Source organism: Myotis myotis, unplaced genomic scaffold, assembly GCF_014108235.1.
Source record: "Myotis myotis isolate mMyoMyo1 unplaced genomic scaffold, mMyoMyo1.p scaffold_m19_p_2, whole genome shotgun sequence".
Taxonomy (NCBI): domain Eukaryota; kingdom Metazoa; phylum Chordata; class Mammalia; order Chiroptera; family Vespertilionidae; genus Myotis; species Myotis myotis.
This window is the reverse complement of record NW_023416324.1, coordinates 94,413,999-94,423,127: the sequence shown is the minus strand read 5'-3', so window position 1 is coordinate 94,423,127 and position 9,129 is coordinate 94,413,999. Positions and strand designations below refer to the sequence as shown.

At 51.6% G+C, this 9,129-nt stretch overlaps 1 pseudogene; it reads left to right on the top strand.

Annotated features, from left to right (window-relative positions):
* The first annotated feature begins 6,867 nt into the window (after positions 1-6,867).
* LOC118675595 lies at positions 6,868-8,818 on the top strand (annotated as a pseudogene).
* Positions 8,819-9,129: the final 311 nt, after the last annotated feature.

Below are 9,129 nucleotides of genomic sequence, written 5' to 3'. Positions count from 1 at the left end.
ACCCCAGATAACATTTCCAAGCAGTTCACTCAGGGCTAGCCCATTGTAACCCCAGTAATAATGATGATGATGATGATGATGATGATGATGATTATGATAAAAGCTCGTATTTATTGAACATTCACCATATGTGGATCCACTGCTCTAAGCATCATACATGTACTAACTCAGTGCAGCCTCACACCTCCATGAAGTTAGTGCTCTCCACTATCCCAGAGGAGTAAGCACACACCTGCATCATGATCTTCTTGAGAACTGTTCTGCCTTTGCCCATGTGAGGGAGGGCCCTGCTCTTTTTGTGTAGCAAGTTATTCGGTGAGACTAGAGTTTTTCTATAAAGAGTGCTCCTCTTAGAATAATACCCTCTAGGTCCATCCATGCTGTCACAAAAGGTAAAATTTCCTGTTTTAATGGCTGAGTAAAAAATTCCATTGTGTAAATATACCACAGCTTTTTTATTTACTCATCTACTGATAGGCACTTGGGCTGTTTCCAGTTCTTAGCTACTGTAAATAGCGCTGCAATGAATATAGGGGTGCATATATTCTTGTTAATCCTCACCTGAGGATATTTTCCCATTGATTTTTAGACAGAGTGGAAGAGAGAGGGAAAGACAGAGAGGAATATCGATGTGAGAGAAACACATCAATTGGTTGCCTTCCACATGAGCCCCGACCAGGGCCCGGGCCAGGGAGGAGCCTGCAACCGAGGTATGTGCTCTTGACTGGAATCAAACCCTTTGGTCCGCAGTCCAACGCTCTATCCACTGAGCCAAACTGGCTAGGACTACAATTGATTTTTAGACAGAGTGGAAGGGACGAGGAGAGACGGAGAGAAAGAAATATCGATGTGACAGAGACACATCGATTGGTTGCCTCCCACACACGCCCTGACAGGAGCCAGGAATCAAGCCTGCAACCGAGGTACATGCCCTTGACTGGAATCGAACCCAGGATCCTTCAGTCTGTAGGGCAACACTCTATCCACTGAGCCAAACTGGCAAGGGCTTTTTATTTTATTTTTAAACTTTTTTATTGAATTTATTGGGGAGACATTGGTTAATAAAATTATGTAGGTTTCATGTGTACCATTCTATATATATCATCTGTTTATTGTATTGCATGTTCACCATCCCATGTCAACTCTCTTTCTATCACCATTTATCCTTCCTATACTCTCTTCTACCTCTATCCCTTTCCCTCTGGCAATCACCATACGGTTGTCTGTGAATTTTATTTTTCATAATCCCTTCACCTTTTTCACCTTACATTCTTTTGAATCAATGTTTGGGGTATCTTTGGATATATTTCCAGAAGTGGAATTGCTGGGTCATAAGGCAGTTCCACTTTTAATTTTTTGAGGAACCTCCATACCATTTCCCACAGTGGCTGCACCAATCTGCATTCCCACCAACAGTGCATGAGCGTTCCCTTTTCTCCACACCCTCACCAACACTGTCATTTGTGTATTTACTGATGATAGCCATTCTGACAAGTGTGAGGTGATATCTCATTGTGTTTTTTAAAAAATAAGTTTTTATTAATTTAAGAGAGAGAGAAAGGAAAAGAGAGAGAGAGAGAGAGGGAGACATCGATGTGAGATTGAGACATTGATTGGCTGCCTCCTGCACACCCTATACCTCAGATTGAGCCTGAAACCCAGGTAAGTGCCCTGATCTGGAATTGAACCAGAAACCTTTAGGTGCATGGGAAGACACTCAAGCAACTGAGCCACACTGGCCAGGGCTCATTGTAATTTTAACTTGCATATTTTTGTTAATTGGTGACATTGAGCATCTTTTCATATGTCTATTGGGCAGTCATAGAAAGACAAATACCCTATAATTTCACTTACATGTGGAATGTAATGAACAAAATAAACAAACAAAATAGAAACAAACTCACAGATACAGAGAAATGACTGACAGCTGTCAGAGGGGTGGGGGAGGGGGTTGGCGGACAGAGTGAAATAGATAAAGGGATTAAGCAAAAAAAACAACAGCTCATAGACACAGACAACAGAACGGTGAGAAGCAAAGGGAAAGGAAGGTGGGGTTGGTAGAAGAGGGTAAATGGAGGATAAATGGTAACAAAAGGAGACCAAACTTTGCATGGTAAATACACAAAACAATATACAGATGATATAGAATTGTACACCTGAAACTTATATAATTTTATTAAGCAATGTAACCCCAATAAGTTCAATAAAAATAAATAAAACTTCCAAAAAAGAAAAGAATGCTCCTCAATTCATTTTGTGAAGTGATCTGAAAATTGAAAGAAAGTAAGGAAAGAGAAAAAAGAAAAGGGAGTGGAGGAAAAAGGGAGGGAGGAGGAAAAGAAAGAAGGGAGGAGAAATGGAGGGAGGGAGGGAAAGAAAAAGGAAGGAGGAAGAAAGGGAGGAAGAAAGGAAAGGCCTCAGAGTCCAATTCCAGGTTTGGGGACTTTTATATGGGCTTGTTACTGTGGGACTTCTCAGAGCCTTTACTATTTCTCTGAGGAAGTCATCACTTGCAATGTTTATTTAGCACCTGCCATAGGCTGGGAGGTTTGGGGAAGATATATCTTAATAAAATTATTGGGTGTGTGGAAGTGTGAAAAGTGGGCAAAGTTATGAAAAAGAAACAAAAAGGCATTTCTGAACCTTAGTGGATTTTAGTAAACATCTGCAAACTAACTAGCAATTTAATAAGCTATAAATCTTTGTCAACCTAAAAAGGGTGGACATAATCAAGACACAGAAATTCATATAAATGATCAATGCTAAAAGTATAATTGTCTGTTATAACAAATAATGATGATGATAATGATAACTAGAAAAATGGTACATATGTAATTTCATTCCCCAGCCACTCTCTGAGGTAGGACAGGGGGCGGACTCATTTGACAAGTGACCTATCACAAAGTTTTTCACAATGTGACAGCTTGCACGGAAACTGTCCCGTGGTCAGCAAACTGCGGCTCACGAGCCACATGCGGCTTTTTGGCCCCTTGAATGTGGCTCTTCCTAAGCCTTAGGAGTACCCTACTTAAGTTAATAACAATGTACCTACCTATATAGTTTAAGTTTAAAAAATTTGGCTCTCAAAAGAAATTTCAATCATTGTACTGTTGATATTTGGCTCTGTTGACTAATGAGTTTGCCGACCACTGCTTTGGCTCAGTGAATAGAGCCTCAGCTGCAAACTAAAGGGTCCCAGGTTTGATTCCGGCCAATGGTATTTACCTGGGTTGTGGGCTCAATCCCTCCCAGTAGGGGGCGTGCAAGAGGCAGCCAATCAATGATTCCCTCTTATCATTGATGTTTCTATCTCGCTATCTCTTTCCCTTCCTCCCTGAAATCAATAATAAAAAAAAAAAGAAACAAAAAAAGAAACTATGATCTGTTAAAGAAGCATTGGAAAATCATATGCCACAATTTGTGTGTATAAGAGGTTTATAGTTTTTCTTGCTACATTTTCTCAATACCAAACATTGTCTTTTGACTTTAATGAATACACATAAATAAAGCCTAATGGGCGCAAGGTGTCCAGGCACGTTTTGTTCCTCTTTGTTGACAAACATCATTGTATTCACATTAATTTGACTGGGTTATTTGAAATAACTGCATTCTATCTCAACCTAACTTTCTGCCTTAGCACATTTTTGGGGACAGAACTTAGAAATCAAAGCAAGAAGATGTCATGGGGACTCAATTATATATCCCAGAACACTCTCATGGCAAAACAAAAAGCTTCTTCATGCGACTAACTTCGGAATTATTATGAGCTATGGAGAAAAATAGATTCATGTGAAGTTGCTTGTACTGTTATAGATATAAAGAAGATATATCCATGGAAGAAACGAGCTGTTTATCTACCTCTCTTCCCTACCTGCCCCAGTAATGTAAAAAACAAATTTGTATTTAAATATTTACAACTTAGCTCATTTATTCCACAGCCTTGCCCAACCTCATTAAAAATAATGAAAAAGAATGAATGATTGTTGCCTAGTGATCAAGTTATGCAAACATGCAATCACTCTCCTGAACTCCAACATACAAATCAAGTAGAGAAGTGACAACCACAGTCAGAAGACCCCTGTCCCAACCTCCTAGCTCTGTAGAGTTGAGCTAGTCAATTAGCCTTGACATTTCATTTCCTTATCTACAATCATCTATCCTATATAATAAAAACCTAGGTGGCATCATGTCTTTGTGCGATGTCATCACAAGATGGCCACCACAAGATGGCTGGCAGGGGAGGGCAGTTGTGGGTGATCAGGCCAGCAGGGGAGGGCAGTTAGGGGTGATTGGGCCAGCAGGGGAAGGCAGTTGGGGGGGACCAGGCCTGCAGTGGAGGGCAGTTGGGGGCCATTGGGCCAGCAGAGGAGGGCAGTTGAGGGTGATTGGACTGGCAGGGGAGGGCAGTTGGGGGCCATTGGACCAGCAGGGGAGGGCAGTTGGGGGCAATTAGGCAAGCAGGGGAGCAGTTAGGGGATGATCAGGCTGGCAGGCAGAAGCGGTTAGTGGCAATCAGGCAGGTAGGCAGGTGAGCGGTTAGGAGCCAGCAGTCCTGGATTGTGAGAAGGATGTCCAACTGCCTGCAGGATCAGGCCCAAACCAGCAATCAGACATCCCCCAAGGGGTCCCAGATTGGAGAGGGTGCAGGCTGGGTTGAGGGACACCCACCCCCCGGCCCCCTGCACAAATTTCATGCACTGGGCCTCTAGTCCTATCTAATAATAGACAAACATGGTAATTAACCGTACCTCTGACATGCTTCCCATTGGCTAATTGGGGCGATATGCAAATTAACTGCCAACCAAGATGGCGGCCGGCAGCCAGGCAGCTGAAGTGAACAGGAGGCTTGCTTGCTCCAGTGATGGAGGAAGCCAAGGTTCCCTGCCTGCCGCTGCCAGCCTCTGAGCTGCACTCTAAGAAACAATGTTGCAATTATAGAAGCTAAACAAACCCCAGAAACCTGCTTTCAGCCAGTTGGCCTCAGAGCTGGAGCTGCAACAGTGTTTCAATTATAAAAGCCAAACAAACCCAGATACCTGCTTTCAGCAGCCGAGGTCTCAGAGCTGAAGCCAAGCCTCAGAGCTAAAGCCGCTCTCAGTTCCAGTGATAGCCATAGAAGGTAAATAAATCCCAGGATAAAAAAAAAGAAAAAAAGCAGAGGTTGGGAGCTTCAGTCACCCACCAGACTGAAAATGGCCCTCAGCCCCTCACCCAGACTGGCCAGGCACCCCAGTGGGGACCCCCACCCTGAAGGGGGTGTGACCAGGTGAAAACAGCCATCATCTCCTCATCCAGACTGGCCAGGCACCCCAGTGGGGGCCCCACCCTGATCCGGGACACGCTTCAGGGCAAACCAGCCAGCCCCCACCCGTGCACCAGGGCTCTATCCTATATAGTAAAAGGGTAATATGAAAACTGACCCTAATAGCAGAATGACTGGGAATGACTCGTCACTATGACACACACTGACCACCAGGGGGCAGATGCTCAATGCAGGAGCTGCCCTCTGGTGGTCAGGGCGCTCTCACATGGGAGGAGCTCTGCTCAGCCACAAGCCAGGCTGATGGCTGCCAGTACTGCGGTGGTGGTGGGAGCCTCTCCTGCCTCCTCAGCAGTGCTAAGGATGTCTGACTGCAGTTTAGGCCTGCTCCCTGCTGGCAAGTGGACATTCCCTGAGGGCTGCCGGGCTGCCAGAGGGATGCCTGATTGCCATCTTAGGCCCAATCCCCTGGGGAGTGGGCCTAAGCCAGCAGGTGGTCATCCCCTGAGGGGTCCCAGACTGCGAGAGGGCACAGGCCGGGCTGAGAGACCCCCCCCCCCCCCGAGTGCACAAATTTTTGTGCACCAGGCCTCTAGTCCTATCTAATAAAAGAGAAACATGGTAATTAGCCATACATCCGCTACCCTTCCCATTGGCTAATCAGGGCAATATGCAAATTAACTGCCAGCCAAGATGGCGGCTGGCAGCCAGGCAGCTGAGAACAGGAGGCTTGGTTGCCCCAGCGATGGAGGAAGCCAAGGTTCCCCGCCTGTGGCTGGGGGGCTCTGAGCTCCTGAAGCAACAGTTCCAAAAGATACAATGTTTCAATTATAGAAGCTAAAAGATGGCGATTAATTTGCATACTCAGGCTCCAAGCTGTGGAGCGAAGCCAAACAGCCCTGAAGCCGCAGAGCAGAGAGGCCTCACTGCCCGGGGATCAGCAGAGCTGGGAGGCCTCAGGGCCCTGGGATCAGCGGAGGAGCAAGGCCTTCCGGGCCCCGGGATCAGCGGAGCCTGATGGAAGCCCTGTGTGTTTATGCATCCTGGGGGTGCAGAGGTCCTGCCCTAAGCAGAGGCCAATGACGAAACTTCTGACTCCGAGAAGCGGCCTGGGGGCTGGAAGGCGGCTCCTCTGACCTCAGTGCTGGAGTCCCACTGCTCCACCAGGAAAGGAGCAGAGAAAGGCCAGAGCCTCCCTCAAGGTGACCCGGAATCCCCGCCCACACCAGGCAGGCTGCTGGGACTGTTCGTGGAGGACTCACTTCCAAGCCCAGCCGGTAGCCCTGCCACAGACATGGCACTCCTGGGTGCAAGCCCCAGTGGGATGCCTTGAGTCCTGGGCTCCTTGCCTGCCTTCCAAGGCTTCCTCCTGCTTTAGGGCCTCGCCCTCCGCCAGCCTCCTCCTCCCCAGCTCCCAGAGCAGAGGACCCACCAAGGGCGCTCCCTGCTGGCTGAGGGGGTGACTGGAGCGGTGGGTACTCCAGGGTGAAGGGTCGCCCTGGGGAGGAGTCCGGACACCTCCATGCCCTGCTCCTGGAGCACTGCCCAGGCCCTGAGTGCAGTGTGGAGCCGCACAGGCCTGGAGGGCACGGGTAGGGGCGGGGCACATGGGCCTGGTGCAGCGGGAAGTGCTGGGGAGCCGTCCGCCTTCAGGGGCCTCCTCCTGCTTCAGGGCCTTGCCCTCCTGCGTGCAGGCCCCAGGGGACTCGGGGTGGTGGCGGGGGCGCAATGCGTCCTGGGCTCCTTGCCTGCCTTCCAAGGCTTCCTCTTGCTTCAGGGCCTCGCCCTCCACGGTCTCCTCCTCCACAGCGCCCAGAGCAGCGGACCCACTTAGGGCGCTCCCCGCTGGCCGAGGGGGTGAATGGAGCGGCGGGGACTCCTGGTTAAAGGGTCGCCCTGGGGAGGAGTCCCCACACCTCCAAGACCCGCTCCTGTTAAGCAACATCCCCAAGATCACGCGTCTGCACCGCGGGCTGTGGGGCAGCGTGATGGCGCTGATGGTGGAGAAGGCGCTGCGCTCGCGGGGGCTGCTGCAGCCCGGGACCTCCTCAAAGGCTTCAAGATGTTCGGCTCCCTCTTCAAGCCCTACATCTGGTACTGCATGGAGGAGGAGGGCTGCATGGAGTACATGCGCAGCCTGCTGCGCGACAACAACCTCTTCCCGGCCTAGGTGACTTGGGCCGAGAAGCACCAGCAGTGCCAGCGGCTGAAGCTGAGCGACATGCTCGCCAAGCCCCACCAGCGGCTCACCAAGTGCCCGCTGCTGCTCAAGTCGGTGCTGAGGAAGAGGGACGAGCCACGTGCCAAGGAGGCCGTCATCACCATGATCAGCTCCGTGGAGCGCTTCATCCACCACGTGAACGCGTGCATTCGGCAGCGACAGGACCGGCAGTAGCTGGCCGCCGTGGTGAGCTGCATGGACGCCTACGAGGTGGTGGAGGGTAGCAACGACGAGGTGGACAAGCTCCTGAAGGAATTTCTGCACCTGGACCTGACTGTGCCCATCCCTGGTGCCTCCCCAGAGGAGACGCGTCAGCTGATGTTGGAGGGCAGCCTGAGGATGAAGGAGGGAAAGGACAGCAAGATGGATGTGTACTGCTTCCTCTTCACGGACCTACTCTTAGTGACCAAGGCAGTGAAGAAGGCTGAGGGGACTAGGGTCATCAGGCCACCACTGCTGGTGGACAAGATCGTGTGCCGGGAGCTGCGGGACCCTGGCTCCTTCCTCCTCATCTACCTGAACAAGTTCCACAGCGCCGTGGGGGCCTACACGTTCCAGGCCAGCGGGCAGGCTCTGTGCCGGGGCTGGGGGGGCTCCATTTACAATGCCCAGAACCAGTTGCAGCAGCTGCATGTGTAGGAGCACGCGGGCAGCCAGCAGCACCTACAGAGCTTGGAGGAGGAGGAGGAGGAGCAGGAGGACGAGGAGGAAGGTGAGGAGGAAGAGGAGGGTGGGGAGAGTAGTACTTCTGCCGCCAGCTTCCCCACCATCCTGCCCAAAAGCAACAACAGCCTGGACACCCAGCACTGCGCCTCGGACAGCTCCACGGAGACCCTGGCCTTGGTGGTGCTGGAGCCAGGGGAGACGCTCTCCTCTACGGAGTTCGAGGGCGGCCCCTTCAGCTCCCAATCGGACGAGATGTCCCTCAGTACCACCGCCTCATCTGTCACACTGACCAGCAAGCTGCTGGCCCTGGGCCCCGGGGAGGGCAGCTCCTGCTCCATGGACTCCGCCTACGGCACCCTCTCCTCCACCTCCTTGCAAGACTTTGCGACCCTAGCCCCTGTGGTGGAGCCAGCGCCCCGGCCCCTAGATTTACCACAGGCCCCTTCACCCCCGCCCTTGCCCCGCCTCCGCCACCGCCACCCTGTCCAGCTGCTGCCCCGCCTGCCCCACCTGCTCAAGTCCAAATCTGAGGCCAGCCTCCTGCAGCTGCTCGCAGGAGCCGCCACGCAGGGGGCGCCCCAGCCCCCAGCCGCAGCCTGTCGGAACTCTGCTTGGCTGCCACAGCCACCAGCGCATCAGGACCACCCTGCTGCTTAACTCCCAGGCCCTGAGCAGTGTGGAGCCGCCATGCTTAGAGGGCGCGGTCCGGGGCGGGCGCACATGTGCCTGGTGCAGCGGGTCTTGCTGGGGAGCCGCCCGCCTTCCCGGCCTGGCCTCAGGCCCGGCGCCCAACGTGGAAGGGCTGCAGTGAGGCCACCAGGCCCTGAAGGCTGCCCTGAAAGTCACACAAAGACAACCTTCTACTGGAGGGCAGGCATGCGGTGCTCCGGGAAGATTCCAGAGGTAGGTCATGGAAGGGAACAATTGCAAGAGGAGATCCCGAAGGTTCTGAAAGCAGAGGACCATTTCCTTGCAGACCTGA